Source organism: Pseudophryne corroboree, chromosome 2 (genome assembly GCF_028390025.1).
Source record: "Pseudophryne corroboree isolate aPseCor3 chromosome 2, aPseCor3.hap2, whole genome shotgun sequence".
Taxonomy (NCBI): Eukaryota; Metazoa; Chordata; class Amphibia; order Anura; family Myobatrachidae; genus Pseudophryne; species Pseudophryne corroboree.
In genome coordinates this window covers 871275756-871295828 of record NC_086445.1, presented here as the reverse complement: position 1 = coordinate 871295828, position 20073 = coordinate 871275756, and positions in this window count along the sequence as shown.

Genomic DNA, 20073 nt, shown 5'->3' with positions numbered 1-20073 from the left:
GCCACTTCACGCCACCAAGCCTCCTCTTACTTGATGTACCACGGGACCCGACTTCCGAGGTTCAGTTCCACTCACTCCTACGTTCGCTCGCTCAAGTACACATTGTCTTTGCTGTACAGAAAATTTGGATTCATTCAGATAGGCAGCCTTACCCCAGGGGCAATACAATTTTTAAACTAAATTTAGAGTAACCTGCTTTTGAAATCTGATAGTTATGTTCTATTGTATTAAATGTCTACTATCCCACCTTTGAACTAAACGACACTATTGTATAATTTGTACTCAGCGCCCGCATTCTTACGCACTTTGCGCAAACACGCGACCGTGCGTGTCTCTTACGCTGCGTGCGCAGTCCTTTACTTTGCCCAAGACATGTGTAGAAAACCCTGCGTCTGCAATAAAACAAATCACACAGCTTCTATAAATGTGAGCAATAAAAACTACTATTGCCCACTAAATACAACACACACTTGTTCCGTATAAACCTTTACAACTAGGCCAGACTGTGTTTGTGCTTTACGCTTACTTCCTTAAAATACTGTTATTTCAGATTTACCTATAAATTTATCTATATAGCAACAAATGTATCCTATTTCACACAGATCTATAATGACTCTAGCAATAATCAATAATTTAAATGATATGATTCAGATTGGATAGCCATCTTGCAGAACATACATTTATATAAACACACACATAATTATAATATTATATATATGTACTATTCACTGGTCTCCTATGGGACTCATTACCCATTCAGTGCTTCTAATTTGCATATCAATGCTATGTGCTTTTGGCTGCCTGTAAAGGTGGTTTTTCACTGCTAGGAAAAAGCAGTTACACAGGTTAATTTGCATTTCAATGGCTATCTTATAGCAAGCAGAGTTAACTAAATCCTAGAGGTAAAAACAAAACAAAACTTTGTTTATACCTGTGTGTAATTCTTACATCAAGTATTCATCTCACTATTAACTTTCACTAGGCCCTTTTGAAACTATTTGTAATTGACTATGGCATGGGTTAAATAAATGCTTTGGTAATTCATAAATGGTGTTTTTGATGTGACCAAGGAAAGCTGATTATTCTGAGCAGTGAAAATCAGCCATTTAGAAAATGACCTTCCCAAAATGTCCGCTGCTCCTCCCCCTTCCACATCCATGAGGGTTACACAAAATGGTGGACAGGCCATGTGGTTAGTCCAAAATGGAGGACAGACCATGCGGCTTCCTTTGTCACAAAGAAATCACACATCATACAAGCACCAGAAGTTATTTTAGGCCTGAGTTAAAAATAAAAACTATATCAAGGCTATGCAGCAACTTTTAAATGTACTTTTAAACCTACTTAGCAGATAAGCAATCCAATCTGAATCAAACACAATATGACTTATTTGAACCTTGTTTTGCAACAATAAAAATACATTTTAGCATCTTAAATATTATGAGAAACGCATTATCCCTTGAATTTCATACCAGCGGCTTACTGGTACCACAAAATTACATTAACGTGGATGTTATTTTCATCAGCTTCTCAATGCGTCCATTGGAGCTGGTCAATTACAGCCGCGTTTGTAATGTACAGTGCATCATTAAGAACGTGATTTCCCGTGAGAGCCCCCAATTGACAATGCTGATTTATATACAGGAATGAAAGCTATACCTTAAACACACTTTACGGACTTTTTACACTGTTAGCGTACAGAGTCCCGTATCGTGTACGGACTTTGTGTACAAACGCCGCGCTGACGGTACAAAGTACACACAGCGCGTACACACCCAATGAATACACTTTAAACCTTATGCAGCAATGCAGTGTGATGCTATTACACTTTAAACCATATGCAGCAATGCAGTGTGATGATATTACACTTTAAACCTTATGCAGCAATGCAGTGTGATGCTATTACACTTTAAACCTTATGCAGCAATGCAGTGTGATGCTATTACACTTTAAACCTTAGCAGGGAAAGAAATACACGACACCAGTCTGTATTTAAACCACTGGGTTCCGACACCACAGCGTATTATTGCTGAAAGGGGGTTACAATACAAACAATACATTACAATATAACAGAATAAATGGCTACAGTCAATGTTACATCCGTGAGTGGATTCGCTTGCGCTACCCGGTCCGGTCCTCCTCCATCTGATAGATAACGTTGTGAGCCTTGTGTCTGACCAGACCTGCTGCAGGCTCTCTTTATTCACTTCATCCAAAACATAACACAATGGATACTGTAATCTCTTTGTCCATTGGACACAGGGATGGTCATTTACAGTACAGGAGAGGTCATAGGTCTGTTTGAATAGGTGGGCGATGTCTATTTTCACTGCTCTTGTGGGTGGTCTCCTCTGGATTCCCGCCGCACACATAATGTACAGTAAATACAGTTTATATCTATATTCTGCACCTGCACATAACTATCCACAGGAACATGCGATCTTCCTCAAACCAACACCGGAATGTTTCCCTTAAAATACCCTAAAGCTGGATACCAAACACCACCTTGTAACCTTGTTCTGTCCCCTCCTATCCTGTAAAGGTGAATCCCTTTGTTCTGTTACCATTTAAACTGCTGTTAATTTCTGATGTGATGCAAGGAGACTATGTGTACATTGTGCACTATTTGCATTAAATATGTAATGTGTTTTGATAGCCTTCCATGCGCTCACAAACTCTACCGTAAATACTCATACCACGCGCTAATGCGCAGGACCGCGGGAGCGACCATACGCAAATTGCAAATATGCGCAAGCACAGCAGAGCAAGCACGCGCACGGAGGCCACCTGTGTGTAGTTTGTACATGATGTGTGTACTGCAATATTTTTCGACTTTGACAATACCTTTAGCTACAGTAGATTGGCTAGCAGACCAAATATACATTATTTCAGATTAGATGGAATGTATTATTATAGTTAATATATTCAGTATATCTTTCCAGAAGATATGCATACACCAATAAATTCATTTTTTTCTGAATATGGTTCATACTTTTAAACATATCAAAACAATATGGCTATTTGTGTACACATTATTCGCCGTATATACAGAAGTATAAGCATTGTAAATCCTCAGCTCTTTCTATACAAGAGATCTTAGGACAGAGAGCAAGCATATTCCTGAGCGCCTGAAAAAGGATGCTAAAAGCTCATGATTATTTTCTCTACCCCCTATTGTATAATTCTTTCAGTCAAGAGCTGAAGATGCAATTATTTTGCTTTTACATTAATTGTAAGAAATTGCATCCTCTCCTTTATAATTTCCCATGCAACATTAATTTCTACCCATGGCAGAGCTTCGGATACAGCATTAGCATCTTAGTTTTGTTTATACAGTTCAGATTTTTAAAAGATTTTGCTTTCTTTAGCTCGCTGGGTTTTTTTATTTATTTTTTTGCTTTGACTGATTTCCTCTGTAGTATTTTAACCAGCAAAAGAACAGGTGCAGCTGCTCAGATGCTCTTTCTGATTACTTAGGAGCCATCTGTTTCTCAACAAGCCAAGATTTGTACCAATTCTTGCTCAATCAACTTCAGAGGTTTTCAGTGCTGGTCTGTGTGTTGCCCAAGTCCACAAGCCCTCACTGCATCCACCACATAATCCAAAAGTGGACACATCTCACGATTATCATCAGCAAACTGTGCATATGCCAAAGAAAGCAAGATGACACCATGCTCACGCACCTATACATGTGTGGATGGGTTGCCCTGTGTGTCTCGCAGTTTGTGAAATCAGTGCATGGAACACATCCATCTCATGGGATTATCATGTAGCCTATGTTACATGCCTGTTTCAGACTGATCTTTTAGGGGCATTTTCAATTACGTAGGAAAAGCTTGGAGTTTAATGCCAAGAGCTATCTAATTAATTGTCCATTTCCCCGCACAGTGTTATGATCCATGGCAGTAACAATTTTCTTCCAGTGGTGGTGCTATTCCAGTCTTAATTCCAGCAGTATCACTTCTGCTGGCGCTCCTAGTCTGCAGCAGGAGGCAATTGGCTTTTAAGCTGCACCTGTGACCTCTGTTTATTACCCAGTTTCTCTGAGCACGCAGTGCCAGAACATCAGTGCATGCTACCTGGGACTAAGCTACTGTAGCTCTTACTGCAAGTGTAGGCTCTTTGCTGTTCATGTTACTAGAATCTATCCTGTTCCTGGCCTTAAGACCAGCTCCCAGGCTGCTCAAACTCCGCACTACTCAGATTCCTGCCTGCTTTAGGCACCGATTTATCACCATCCACATCCAAGGATGTGGTGTGATAAAATCGCCTGAAACCGCACAGCGATAATTGATTACATCGCTCAGATGTATCTATATATGAAGCTCTGTCCCTGCGAAGACAATCCGCAGCATCATCAGGGTATTTTTTTTAAAAAATACCCTGAAGTCCTGCTGTGCATACGCCGTCGCCAGGTCGACCCCCTCATCACGACTACTCCCATGCCGCACCCCCTCCCCATGGTAAATATGCTTACCAGTCCAGGGAGCCAGTAATCGCTGCTCCTGCAGGGCTTCTGATCCTGTGCGCTGCTGTGACCCCCGGTGCTGTAATGTGAGCTGCCATTTTGCAGCATCACTTTACTGCACCGGGGTTTACAGCATGGCAGAGCACATGGAGAACCCGGCACCCCGCAGCCCGCACCAAGGCACTGATCCTTGGGTCCCTGGACTGGTATGTTTTTGTTTTGTTTTAACCAGTGATCAGCTTCTGCTGTTCACACTGGCCAGGTCTCGCACAGCTTTTTCTGCCAGGGGAAAACCATGTGAAAACTTCTCCAAAAGCCCTTTAATACATATCAATGATACTAAAATGATGTAAAAAGTAGAGATAAGCGGGTTCGGTTCTCAGAGAACCGAACCCTACCGGACTTTGCCTTCCGAGTTCGGTTCTGAGCCAGGCTCGGGTTTTCCCGCCTGACTTGGAAACCCGAACACGGCAAAATATCATCATCCCGCTGTCGGATTCTCGCTGGATTTGGATTCCATATAAGGAGCCGCGCGTCGCGGCCATTTTCACTCCAGTCTCGGAGAGTGTATTGAGAGGATGTGTCCTCAGTGTTCAGTGTCTGTGGGGGCGGGAAAGTGGGGTGGCGAGTCTTGTGCTGTGTTGTGCTGTTCAGTCTAGTCCAGTGTAGTCACAGTGTTGGTGTCCTCTGCTGCCATATATCCAGTGTGTCACAACTGAGGGCCTGAGCTGATGGGAGGCAGCCTCAGTTGTAGGGGCTGAGATGTAACGGAACCTGGGAGGTTGTATCAGACCCCTAGACATGTAAGTAACATGTAGAATAACTGCCCGAAGGCGTGACCACGACAACCAGGATAAAAGTCAATGATGTTTATTATGACAAACTCCGTAACACAGCAGCAGTAAAAGGAAACATAAAAGTCAACAGAGGATAAATACAATTCCTGGGTACTACAGGGTGGCAAGGGCCACAGGCACTGGTAGTGTGAGACAGTTCTTATAATCTTCTAGTTGGAAAGTCCTTACCAGGCCTGACTGTAGCAATGGAGAGAACCCAGGATCGTACCAGCTGATGTTCCAGGAAAGGCTGGGCTGCTGAAGGTAAAACGGCTGCTGTGGATACTGGCTGGAACCAGACTGTTGTTGGTACGGAGTGGATACTGGCTGGAACCAGTTAAATAATAAACGAACTTGAGAGCGATGAAATAATAATGAAGTTTGGAGTTTGAGAGCGGTGAAATAATAATACCGGTGGAGAGTGGTAAACTGCAGAAAAGGACACCGGCCCTTTAAGAGAAGCTATACACTGCTGGAAGCTGGGCTGGAAGCAGGTGATTGTTTGAGAGCGGTGAAATAATAATACCGGTGGAGAGTGGTAAACTGCAGAAAGGACACCGGCCCTTTAAGAGAAGCTATACACTGCTGGAAGCTGGGCTGGAAGCAGGTGATTGTTGTAGCTGGAAACAGGTGAGTCCAGAATGGATCGGAGAGTCAGGCTACACCGCAGATGGAATGCTGGTGCGGGTCTCTATAGCAGAAGTCTGGAGACAGGAGCTGGAACCTGGAAGACAACCACAGGAGAGAGACAAACTGGAACTAGGTTAGACAACCAAAGCACTGACGCCTTCCTTGCTCAGGCACAGCATACTTATACCTGCAGCAAGGAAGGGGTTGGCTAGGCAATTATGCAAATCAACAATACAGACAGCAGATTGGTGGAAATAATCAGATGACAAAATCCAAGATGGCTGCGCCCATGCAGACACTTGGAGGGAAGTTTGGTTTGTAATCCATGTGAGAATTGAAACAGTAATGGCGACGCCGGCCACAGGAGACAGGAGACGCCAGACTGACAAGCGCACATTTAACCACGCGGGCACAGCGGAGGCCGCGGCTGATGAAATCACCACTCTGACATTCTGCATGTGGAAACTCAGGAACAGCGGGATCCGGTCCTGGAACGCTGAGCCAGCCTTAGGAGGCATCTGAAGGGTAAGTAATGGCGTCCAGATACCCGGATCGTGACACAGTGTAGCTGTATAAAGTGGTGCTGTGTTGTGCTGTCCAGTCCAGTGTAGTCAGTGTATTGTGTTGTATCAGTCCAGGCAGTCACAGTGTTGGTGTCCTCTGCTGCCATATATCCAGTGTAGCTGTATAAAGTGGTGCTGTGTTGTGCTGTCCAGTCCAGTGTAGTCAGTGTATTGTGCTGCTTCAGTCCAGCCAGTCACAGTGTTGGTGTCCTCTGCTGCATCAGACCAGTGGTAGTGTCTTGTCTCATCAGTCATTCCAGTGACGAGGCAGTACGTACACTGTGGTATACGCTGCTGCTATATGTCCACTGCTGCCGTATAATAATAATAATAACAACAACCACAAGTCCCTTACAGTGTTGTTGTGTTGTGCTGCATCAGACCAGTGGCAGTGTCCTGTCTCATCAGTCATTCCAGTGACGATATACGCTGCTGCTATATGTCCATTGCTGCCGTATAATAATTATAACAACAACAACCACAAGCCCTTACAGTGTTGTTGTGTTGTGCTGCATCAGACCAGTGGTAGTGTCCTATCTCATCAGTCATTCCAGTGACGATATACGCTGCTGCTGTATGTCCACTGCTGCCGTATAATAATAATAACAACAACCACAAGTCCCTTACAGTGTTGTTGTGTTGTGCTGCATCAGACCAGTGGTAGTGTTCTGTCTCATCAGTCATTCCAATCATTCCTGTGCCGCATATTGTCTCATATAACTCCCAAAAAATAATTAATTTAAGGATAAAATAGGGAAAGATCAAGAAGAACCACTTCCTCCTAGTGCTGAAGCTGCTGCCACTAGCCATGACATAGACGATGAAATGCCATTAACGTTGTTTGCCAAGGCCTATGCCCAATGTGATAGTAGAGGGCATGTAAAATCCAAAAAGCCAAAGGTCAGTAAAAAGAACCATAAAAATAAATTTCAATCGTCTGAGGAGAAACGTAAACTTGCCAATATGCCATTTACGACACAGAGTGGCAAGGAACAGATGAGGCCCTGGCCTATGTTCATTGCTAGTGGTTCAGCTTCGCATGACGATGGAAGCCCTCATCCTCCAGCTATAAAAATTAAAATAGTTAAGCTGGAAAGAGCACAGAAAAGAACTGTGCGTTCTGAGATGGTATCACAAATCCCCAAGGAGAGTCCAAGTGTGTCGGCAGTTGCAATACCTGACCTTCCCAACACTGGATGGAAAGAGGTGGCTCCTTCCACCATTTGCACGCCACCTGCAAGTGCTGGAAGGAAGTCCAGTTCCTGATATTCAAATTGAAGATGTCATTGTTGAAGTACACCAGGATGAGGATATGGGTGTTGCTGGCGCTGAGGAGGAAGTTGACGATGAGGATTCTGATGGTGATGTGGCTTGTTTAAGTAAGGCACCGGGGGAGACACCTGTTGCCCTTGGGATAAAGAAGCCCATTGTGATGCCTGGGCAAACTACCAAAAAAGCCACCTCTTCGGTGTGGAATTATTTCTCCACAAATCCGGACAACAGGTGTCAAGCCATCTGTTGCCTCTGTCAATCTGTAATAAGTAGGGGTAAGGATGTTAACCACCTAGGAACATCCTATCTTATACGTCACCTGCTGCGCATTCATCAGAAGTCAGTGTCAAGTTCAGAAACTTTGGGTAAGAGCATAGGCAGTCCACTGACACCTAAATCCCTTCTTCCTCCTGTACCCAAGCTCCTGCAAGCCACACCACCAACTCCCTCAACGTCAACATCCTCCTCAGTCAGGAACGTCCATAGTCCTGCAGGCCATGTCACTGTCAAGACTGAGGAGTCCTCTCCTAACCGGGATTCCTCCGTAGGATCCTTGAGTGGTACGCCTGCTGTTGCTGCCGCTGCTGTTGTTGCTGCTGGGAGTCGATCGTCATCCTAGAGGGGAAGTTGGAAGACCACTTGTACTACTTCCAGTAAGCAATTGACTGTCCAACAGTCCTTTGTGAGGAAGATGAAATATGACAGCAGTCATTCTTTTGCAAAGCGGATAACTGAGGCCTTGACAACTATGTTGGTGTTAGAGGTGCGTCTGGTATCCACCATTAGTTCAGTGGGACTTAGAGAATTGTTTGAAGTACTGTGTCCCCGGTATCAAATCCCATATAGGTTCCACTTCTCCAGGCAGGCGATACCGAGAATGTACACAGACATCAGAAAAAGAGTCACCAGTGTCCTACAAAATGCGTTGTATCCAGTGTCCACTTAACCACGGACATGTGGACTAGTGGAACAGGGCAGACTAAGGACTATATGACTGTAGCAGCCCACTGGGTAGATGTATGGGCTCCCACAGCAACAACAGCAGCGGCACCAGTAGCAGCATATCGCAAACACCAACTCGTTCCTAGGCAAGCCACACTATGTATCATCACCGCTTTCCTTAAGAGGCACACAGCTGACAACCTCTTACGGAAACTGAGGAACATCATCGCAGAATGGCTTACCCCAATTGGACTCTCCTGGGGATTTGTGATATCGGACAACGCCACCAATATTGTGCGTGCATTACATCTGGGCAAATTCCAGCACGTCCCATGTTTTGCACATACAATTAATTTGGTGGTGCAGAATTTTTTTTTAAATGAGAGGGGTGTGCAGGAGATGCTGTCAGTGGCCCGAAAAATTGTGAGACACTTTCGGCATTCTGCCACTGCGTGCCGAAGACTGGAGCGCCAGCAAACACTCCTGAACCTGCCCCGCCATCAACTGAAGCAAGAGGTGGTAACGAGGTGGAATTCAACACTCTATATGCTTCAGAGGATGAAGGAGCAGCAAAAGGCCTTTCAAGCCTATACATCCACTTACGATATAGGCAAAGGAGGGGTGATGCACCTGACTCAAGCACAGTGGAGAATGATTTCAGTCTTGTGCAAGGTTCTCCAACCCTTCGAACTTGCCACACGTGAAGTCAGTTCAGACACTGCCAGCTTGAGTCAGGTCGTTCCCCTCATCAGGCTTTTGCAGAAGCAGCTGGATAAACTGAAGGAGGAGCTAATACGGAGCGATTCCGCAAAGTATGTTGGACTTGTGAATGGAGCCCTTCATTCGCTTTGCCAGGATTCAAGGGTGGTCAATCTGTTGAAATCAGAGCACTACATTTTGGCCACCGTGCTCGATCCTAGGTTTAAAGCCTGCGTTGTATCTCTCTTTCCAGCAGACACAAGTGTGCAGAGGTGCAAAGACCTGCTGGGTAGTAAATAGTCAACTCAAGCTGAACGTGATCCGTCATCAGCTCCTCCTTCAATTTCTCCAGCCACTGGGGCTGCAAGGAAAAGGATAAGATTTCCTAGCCCACCAGCTGGCGGTGATGCAGGGCAGTCAGGAGTGAAAGCTGACATCTGGTCCAGACTGAAGGACCTGCCAATGATTACTGACATGTCGTCTACTGTCACTGCATATGATTCTGTCACCATTGAAAGAATGGTGGGGGATTATATGAGTGACAGCATCAAAGTAGGCATGTCCGTACGTACGTATACTGGCAGGAAAAAGAGGCAACTTGGAGGCCCTTGCACAAACTGGCTTTATTTTACCTAAGTTGCATCCCCTCCAGTGTGTACTCTGAAAGAGTGTTTAGTGCAGCCGGTAACCTTGTCAGCGATCGGCGTAGGAGGTTACTTCCACTAAATGTGGAGAAGATGATGTTTATCAAAATGAATTATAAATTCCGCCGTGAAGACCTTTACCAGCAATTGCTTCCAGAAAGTACACAGGGACCTGTGATGGTGGATTCCAGTGGGGACGAATTAATACTCTGCGAGGAGGAGGATGTACACAGTGAAAGGGGTGAGGAATCGGAGGATGATGATGAGGTCGACATCTTGCCTCTGTAGAGCCAGTTTGTGCAAGGAGAGATTGATTGCTTCTTTTTTGGTGGAGGCCCAAACCAACCAGTCATTTCAGCCACAGTCGTGTGGCAGACCCTGTCGCCGAAATGATGGGTTTGTTAAAGTGTGCATGTCCTGTTTATACAACATAATGGTGGGTGGGAGGGCCCAAGGACAATTCCATCTTGCACCTCTTTTTCTTCTTTGCATCATGTGATGTTTGGGGACTAGTTTTTTTAAGTTCCATCCTGTCTGTAACTCCAATGCCACTCCTAGATGGGCTAGGTGTTTGTGCCGCACACTTGTGTCGCTTAGCTTAGTCATACATACATAGTATCTGAGGTTGAAAAAAGACAATTGTCCATCGAGTTCAACCTATTTGTGGTGTCCTATGCATGATGATTTGACTAAAATTTCTGACTGATGCTGCTGTCAGCCATTGCATTTTATCCCTATTTATAGTAACTATAATGCATGACTATGCACCATACCCCTGGATATCCTTAACCAATAGGAATTTATCTAACCCATTCTTAAAGGTGTTGACAGATTCCGCCATTACAACTCCCTCGGGCAGGGAATTCCAAACACGTATTGTCCTTACCGTGAAAAAGCCTTTGCGCCGTATTGTGCGGAATCTCCTCTCCTCTAACCTGAGCGAGTGTCCACGAGTCCTCTGTGTTGATCTAACCAAAAACAGGTCCCGCGCAAGCTCTGTGTATTGTCCCCTTATATATTTGTAGATGTTGATCATATCCCCTCTTAGTCTCCGCTTTTCCAATGTAAACATGCCTAGTCTTTCAAGCCTTTCCTTGTATTCCATCGTCTCCATGCCCTTAATTAGTTTGGTCGCCCTCCTCTGAACCTTTTCAAGCTCCAGGATATCCTTTTTGTAGTACGGTGCCCAGAATTGTACACAGTATTCAAGGTGTGGCCTCACTAGTGATTTATATAACGGGAGTATAATACTCTCGTCCCTAGCATCAATACCCCGTTTTATGCATGCTAATATCTTATTAGCCTTCTTTGCTGCAGTCCTGCTTTGGGTACTACTGCTTAGCTTGCTATCTATGAGGACACCTAAGTCCTTTTCCAGTACAGAATCCCCTAATTTTACCCCATTTAGTAGGTAGGTGTAATTTTTGTTCTTGTTACCACAGTGCATTACCTTACACTTGTCTGTGTTGAAGCGCATTCTCCATTTGGCTGCCCATGCTTCTAATTTAACTAAGTCGTTCTGAAGAGACTCGGCATCCTCCTCTGTATTTATAGCCTTACACAATTTGGTATCATCTGCAAAAATTGACACCATGCTCTCTAGACCTTCTGTTAGGTCGTTAATGAAAATATTGAACAATAGCGGTCCTAATACTGAGCCTTGCGGCACACCACTTAGCACTTCAGTCCAAGTTGAAAAAGATCCATTAACCACAACGCGCTGCTTCCTATTATCTAACCAGTTTTTGACCCAAGTGCATATTGTGCTTCCTAGCCCTGATTCTTGTAGCTTGTAGATAAGTCTCATGTGTGGTACAGTATCGAACGCTTTGGCAAAGTCTAAAAAGATTACATCCACGTCTTTACCCTGATCTAGGTTTGCGCTTACTGTTTCATAAAAGCCAAGTAAGTTGATTTGACAGGATCTGTCCTTCATAAACCCATGTTGATTCCTTTTAATAACCTTATTGGTTTCAAGGAACTTCTGAATACTATCTCTTAGAATACCTTCCAATACTTTCCCCACTATAGATGTAAGACTAACTGGTCTATAATTACCTGGTTCAGCTTTACTTCCCTTTTTGAATATAGGCACTACTTCCGCTATATGCCAGTCTTTGGGAACCATACCTGATATAACTGAATCCTCAAAGATCAAAGATAGCGGTTTTGACAGTTCAGAGTGAAGCTCCATTAGAACCCTTGGATGAATACCATCGGGCCCTGGTGATTTATTAATCTTTAAATGTTTTAATCGGTCACAGACTACTTCCTTGCTTAAATAAGTACCTATCAGTGTGATATTCTCATTATTGAGATTGTGTGTCAGTCCCTGAATTGGGTCCTCTCTAGTGAATACTGTTGAAAAAAACTCATTTAGTGTGTCCGCTATGTCATTATCATTTTTGCTTAAGACTCCCAACTTGTCTTTTAAAGGGCCTATACTCTCCTTCTTTAATCTCTTGCTATTAATGTATTTAAATAATTTTTTGGGATTCGCTTTGCTTTCCTTTGCTACTAGTTTTTCAGTTTCTACTTTAGCCGCTCTTATTTCCTTTTTGCAATTTTTGTTACATTCCTTATAGTGCTGAAATGACTCTGCTTCCCCGTCAGATTTGTATTTTTTAAATGCTCGCCTTTTCTTGCCCATAAATTCCTTAATCTTGTTGTTAAGCCACATCGGTTTAGGATTTTTATTCCCTTTTTTGCTACTCATAGGAATATATTTGAGTGTATTTTTAGCTAGCAGGAATTTTAGTACCTCCCATTTCTCCGTAGTATTTTTTCCTAAAAACAAACCTTCCCATTCAATATCCCTGAAAAATACCCTCATCTTTTCAAAATTTGCTTTGCTAAAGTTTAAAGTCCTAGTTGAGCCAGTATAGGGCTGTTTGTAGAAACTGATATTGAATGTGACCATATTGTGGTCACTGTTTCCTATGGGTTCCCCTACTATAATACCTGATACCAAATCCCCATTGTTTGTTAATACCAGGTCTAAGATTGCATTGTACCTAGTTGGTTCCTCAATTAGTTGGACTAAGTAGTTATCATTTAGTGTGTTTAAAAACATATTGCCCCTAGCAGTATCACATGAATCGTTTTTCCAGTTTATCTCTGGATAGTTAATATCTCCCATCACTACTATGTCTCCTACTCCTGCTGCTCTTTCAATTTGCTTTAGTAACAATTCATCATCAGATGCGTTGATACCAGGCGGCCTATAGCATACACTCAATACTAACTTTTTTATTCCTTTTTCCCCGCATGCAATTTCTACCCATAATGTCTCAACAGTGTCTACAGTCCCCTCCTGAATATCTTCCCATATATTAGGTTTTAAAAACGGCTTTACGTACAGACACACCCCTCCACCCTTTTTATTTAGTCTGTCTCTCCTAAACAGTGTATAGCCCTCTAGATTGACTGTCCAATCATGAGATTCATCCCACCAAGTTTCAGTAATGCCTATAATATCATACTGTTTGCTTGCTGCAAGTATTTCTAGTTCACCCTTTTTACCAGTAATGCTTCTGGCGTTTACATACATACAACTAAGATAAGTATTTTCCCTTGCGTTAGGGACATCTTTCACCTTATGTGGCAAGGATGACCTGTAATCGTCATTGGTTAGTGCTTTGGTAAAATCCCTTTTAGTACCCATGTTAGTAACCTTACCGCCTGCTCTTACCCTCCCCCCAACTTCTCCCCCATTTCGTTTACTACCGCCATCCCCACTATTCTCACTGCATGACCCGTAGTTTCTAGCTAAACCCTCCCCCCAGGCTCCTAGTTTAAAATCTCCTCCAACCTTCTAACCATCCTTCCCCCCAGCACCGCTGCCCCCTCCTCAGTCAGGTGCAATCCGTCACGACAAAAGAGATGGCGCCTGACTGAGAAGTCCGCCCAGTGTTCCAGGAACACAAACCCCTCTTTCCTGCACCAATCCCTAAGCCACACATTTACCTCCCTAATCTCCCTCTGCCTCCCTGGACTAGCGCGTGGCACGGGTAATAATTCCGAGAATATTACCTTAGATGTCCTTGCCTTCAGTTTCTTTCCTAAGTCCCTATAGTCTTTCTTAAGGACATCCCACCTTCCGCTAACTTTGTCATTGGTGACAACGTGCACCAAGACCGCCGGGTCCTTGCCAGCCCCTCCCAACAATCTATCTACCCGGTCCGCGATGTGCCGTACCCGAGCACCCGGGAGACAACAGACTGTACGGCGATCACGGTCCCGGTAGCAGATTGCCCTATCTGCCTTCCTGATGATAGAATCCCCTACCACCACCATCTGACTAGGTACCTCTCTATCTTTTATCCCAACCGCGCCAGAGGGACCGCACCTCTGGATGCTAGAGGGAGCAGTCTCCTCCGGCACCGTCATTTCTTCACTATCATCCTCCGATTCCTCGTCCAATCGGGCAAATTTGTTCGGGTTTGATAGTTCGGAGATGTCGTGCCTCCCCCTCTTTTTCTTCCTTCTAACTGTGACCCAACTGGCTACCTGATCATCATCCTCTTCTACCAGTGACCCCTCCCGCAACTCCTCCACCGTTCTGTCTAAACTACGCTCGAGATTGTGAATCTCCCTCAGTCGCGTAACGGTTTGCTCTAGATCAGTTACCTGGGCTTCCAGGGCAACCGTTCGCACACACCGCGTGCAGGTGTATTCACACTGGGCCGGTAGCTCCAGGTGTGCATACATCTTGCACGACATGCACTGAGTGAGGTCCTCAATCACAGCCCCTCCCATATTGTTTGTAAGGTCTAACTCCCTCAAAGAAAAAGCGGCAAAAATAAAAAGTAGAAGACAAGAAATCTCACTTATACAATAATTAAGCTGGCTTATACTTATCTATCTTTGTGCGGTTCTTGGTCCTTCACTTTTATGCAGCCGTAGTACTCTCTCCTGCGGCACCTATACTCCACTTAGCAGTTGCAGTAGTTCCAGCTCACTGCTCCTCCTTTTCACTTGGCTTCCAGCTCCTGCTAAGAAAAAAAAACAAAAAAAAAAAAAAAAATGCCCCTCACACCCACACAATCACAGCCCCTCTGCTACTCCAAGTAAGAGACCCACTCACTCACTCACTCACTCACTCACAAGGTCAGCCCCTTGCAGCCTCACCAGAAGTTTAATGGTACTGCAAATGTGTGTTCCTAATTGTGTATTATAAAACTCACCTTTTTCTGTATTCTAACTCACCTTTTTGCTGTTCACAACTCACACTTAGAAATCCCAGCAGCACTTGGAAGAGACCAGCCCCACAGAGCCAATACAGCTACCTCATTGCACCTCTTTCTCTTCTTAGCATCATGTGATGTTTGGGCCTATTTTTTAAATCTTCCATCCTGTCTGCCACTGCAGTGCCACTCCTAGATGGGCCAGGTGTTTGTGCCGCACGCTTGTGTCGCTTAGCTTGGCCATCCAGATACCTAATTGCACCTCTTTTTCTTCTTTGCATCATGTGCTGTTTGGGGCCTATTTTTTAAATCTGCCATCCTGTCTGCCACTGCAGGGCCACTCCTAGATGGGCCAGGTGTTTGTGCCGCACACTTGTGTCGCTTAGCTTGGCCATCCAGCTACCTAATTGCACCTCCTTTTCTTCTTTGCATCATGTGCTGTTTGGGGACTAGTTTTTGAATAGTGCCATCTTGTCTGCAACTGCAGTGCCACTCTTAGATGGGCCAGGTGTTTGTGCCGCACACTTGTGTCGCTTAGCTTAGTCATACAACCACCTCATTACACCTCTTTTTCTTCTTTGCATCATGCGCTATTTGGGGCCTATTTTTTAAATCTGCCATCCTGTCTGCCACTGCAGTGCCACTCCTAGATGGGCCAGGTGTTTGTGCTGCACACTTGTGTCGCTTAGCTTGGCCATCCAGCTACCTCATTGCACCTATTTTTCTTCTTTGCATCATGTGCTGTTTGGGTCCTATTTCTTAACTCTTACATCCTGTCTGCCACTGCAGTGCCACTCCTAGATGGGCCAGGTGTTTGTGCCGCACACTTGTGTCGCTTAGCTTAATCATACAGCTACCTCATTGCACCTCTTTTTTTTCTTTGCATCATGTGCTGTTTGGGGACTAGTTTTTGAATAGTGCCATCTTGTCTGCAACTGCAGTGCCACTCCTAGATGGGCCAGGTGTTTGTACCACACACTTGTGTCGCTTAGCTTAGTCATACAACCACCTCGGTGCAACTTTTAGGCCTTAAAAGAATATTGTGAGGTGTTCAGAATAGACTGGAAATGAGTGGAATGAATGATATTGAGGTTAATAATACCGTAGGAGCAAAATTACCCCCAAATTCTGTGATTTTAGCTGTTTTTATGGTTTTTTCAAAAATCATCCAGATCCAAAACCAAAACCAAAACACGAAAGGGTGGTTTTGGCAAAACCAAGCCAAAACCAAAACACATAAGTGGAATTAGAACCAAAACAAAAACAAAAAACACGAAAAGTGCCCGCCGCACATCTCTAGTCTTAAGTTAATAGTGTAAGGCATTGCTACTAAGCAATTAAGTTTTCATATATCAATATTTTAACAGACCAGTTTAAAAGGAAAAAAAAATTAAAGCGTGTGATGCACGGGACTTTATGTCCACTTTCTGGAGAATCACCCAATAGTGAAAACGGCACTCCATGGCAAAATAAAACACCACAGTGTTTCTTCAAGCATCAGGATACTGACAGCAGTGTTTCGGACAGCTATGTACCGCTCCCTCTCTCTCCCTCTCTTCCTCTTTCTATAAATATAAATATGTAATTACAGCAAGTAAATATGTATAATACTACTCCTAATTAGGTCTTGATCTTGTTCCTGAGTAAGCTGGACACCCCTAACCTGCAAAATGTGTTGAGCTTTTTCATTTCATGTGCCTAACCATTTGGATCAATAACCTTCTGACTCTGGCATTTATATGGACACCTTTCCCCCCACTGGAATCATCACTGCAGTGTCTTTGGCCATCGTGATCCCCCAGCACCTAGAGCATTACATCTCAGCTGATCATCATACGGGGACTGCAAATAAGTTTTCCGGCCCTACCAGTAATACTCCTCAACCGAATTCTATCGGGACTACTAAAAGATATCGGTTAAACCTGCTGCTCATTTCAGTGATTGTTTAAACTATCCTTCAGGGAGAGTCCTAGGCTAGCCAGACAAGTGGAATTGAATACAGGAATTTAAGGTTGACTTTCCAATATACATCGGGACAGTTTTTATTATGTGGCTTTTTTTAATTTAATTTTTTTAAACTATTCTTACCAGTATTTTTTAAATACTAAGGGGGACATTTACTAAGCAGTGTTAAGAGCGGAGAAGTGATCCAGTGGAGAAGTGGCCCCACCAACCAATCCACCAACCAATCAGCAGCTCTGTATCATTTTATAGTATGCAAATGATAGATGTTACTTCAGTGCTGATTGGTTGCCATGGGCAACTTCTCCACTGGCTCACTTCTCCGCTCTTATCACTGCTTATTAAATGTTCCCCTTAATACAGTATGTGATTAATGAATGTCTGAATGTTGACAAGCCGTTCTATTGTGTATTAACTATTACAGCCAGCGCTGGTATTCTTTTATTTGCGTATTGGTAAATAATGCAACCCTAATTTGTTTTTAATTGTGGCATGTAATTCATCTTAGCGCACATTAGTCAGTGATTCACACTACACAATACTAGAGAACTATTCGCAGAAACAGCCCAAGGCATTTATTTACGAACCGGCCATAAACATGATCAGAAGTACCGACTTTGCAACCTAGCGCTTCTTACATAAACCCCTTGGTCTTAATCATGCTTGCCTACCTGACCCTCTCCATGAGGGAGAAAATGCTCTGTTCCTGGACTTACCTGGTAATGTATGATTGCCATCACCTGTGGTGAAACACCTTTCTTATCAATTAACTAGCTCACCACAGGTGATGGCAATCATACATTACCAGGAGAGTCCAGGAACAGAGCATTTTCTCCCTCATGGAGAGGGTCAGGTAGGCAAGTATGGTCTTAATACCGATGTATCTGGTGATCTCACTGACATCAGTTGTGTCATATTGGCAATCTCTTCAAATTGGAAAGTACTGTCTCCATAACAATTGCTGGATAAAATGTATAATCACATCTTTGATCCAAGTTGCACTTCTCATCATGTAATGTAATGAGTGTGCTTTCATTTCCTAACATATAGAAAATGATCATATTGCAGCAATACTCTGGCTTATGGTATTGCTTCTTTTATGATTCTGCAATAAAGTGTTGTTCCTTCTTTGATTCCTTTATTTCTGTGAGATGAAATTAGGTTATATGGCAGTAAGTGAATGCACAGAACAGTCTCTTCGCACTGGATAGTTTCTTCAAACACAAGATAAATTAGTTGCAAAAGTATAATCAGGCACGCTGACCGTTTTCAAGACAAATAATTCCTGTGTGTTCTTGTCTGTATTCTATATGCAAAACTGTAAGACTGCACCCAGGAGATAACTACAGCACGTGCATTAAAATTTGTACTGTCGTTTTATTATCACTATATATATTGGTGATAGATCTTAGGCAGGATATTATTATTATTATTATTTTTTTTTTAATGGAGTTTCATGAATACACACAAACACTCATTTATGATGAAGTTATCATGTAGTAATAGCATTACTTTTAAGAGGGTGGTGCTTCTTGATCTTACATCACCCAGACAAGAGAACGTCTCAGCTTGTGTGAGTGTCTTGTTAGTTTCCAAGGCAACATAAATGCTTTATGCAGACTGCAGATTAATGGATTCATATACAGAAATGACACTAAGCTGAACGGGATTGGTATGGGAGCCTGGTGTATGGGATGCTGGCTGTCACTCTACCGACAGCGGCATCCTGGCCGCCAGAATGCCGGCAGCGGGGTGAGTGCATTGAGGCCTTTTGCAGGCTTGCTGCGCTTGCCACGCTGCCGGCACGGTGGCTTACTTTGCTTGCTACAGGTTCTATTCTCCCTCTATGGTTGTCGTGGACACCCACAGAGGGAGAATAACCTACATTGTTGGTATTCCGGGGGGTGGAATTGTACCCCTGTCGGGATTACAATGTCGTTATTGCGACTGTCGGGATCCCGACGGGTGATATTTTAAACACATAACAGCTGACCACGATATGGTTTGTATTTTGTCCTGGAGTGTAAAGGGATTGGGGGAATAATTTGCATACAGTATGCTTGTATTGGGAGCCAAAAATAGTAGCAGATCATAGATTACTGGCAAGTAGAAAGCAATAGTGATGTAATAATATAGAGTATAATCTACCACTGCTGTCACCTACCAACACTGAGGTGGATTGTCTGCACTTCATGCAGTGAAGGTTGACTCATCTACTCTGTACAGTGGAGAACTACACAAAACAAGAGAATATGACAACCTGTACCAATAACAGATCTTCCAGCTTCCTAATAGTCTACATGGATAACACTACCCTATGCTGCATGTGCACTGGTCTGGGGTAGGTGGATGGGGGTTATATCAATCACCCCATACTGTGAATATACAGCATTGGCCTGCGGAAATTAGCTCAAGCTCCCTCTTAGTAACCCTTCTTGTATCAGGCATCACATTTATATAATGATTTATTTTTAAGATTTAAGCAGCATTCTATAAAGCTCAGGCCTACTTTACTTTTATTAGAAATACATTGAGAACTCAACGTAAGACTGGGGTTTAGTATATATGTCAGATAACCACCCTGTGGTTGTCATGTCCACAATGAAAATGTTGACATTCATAAAGTCGACGTAAAGGTTGACATTCATCATGTCAACGCTAATGCTACTGTATGTCGACATTGTTAGAATGTTGACATGCTGAGATGTACTAATTCTGTCTCTAGCCCTAATGCGAACCTCATATCATTGCTTGGTCTCTCACAATGGACCTACTCACCCACCCATGTGAATGGGAACTCACTTGATCTGGTCTTCACTCACTGTTGTGATATGTCTGACTTCTCCAACTCCCCATTCCCCCTCTCTGACC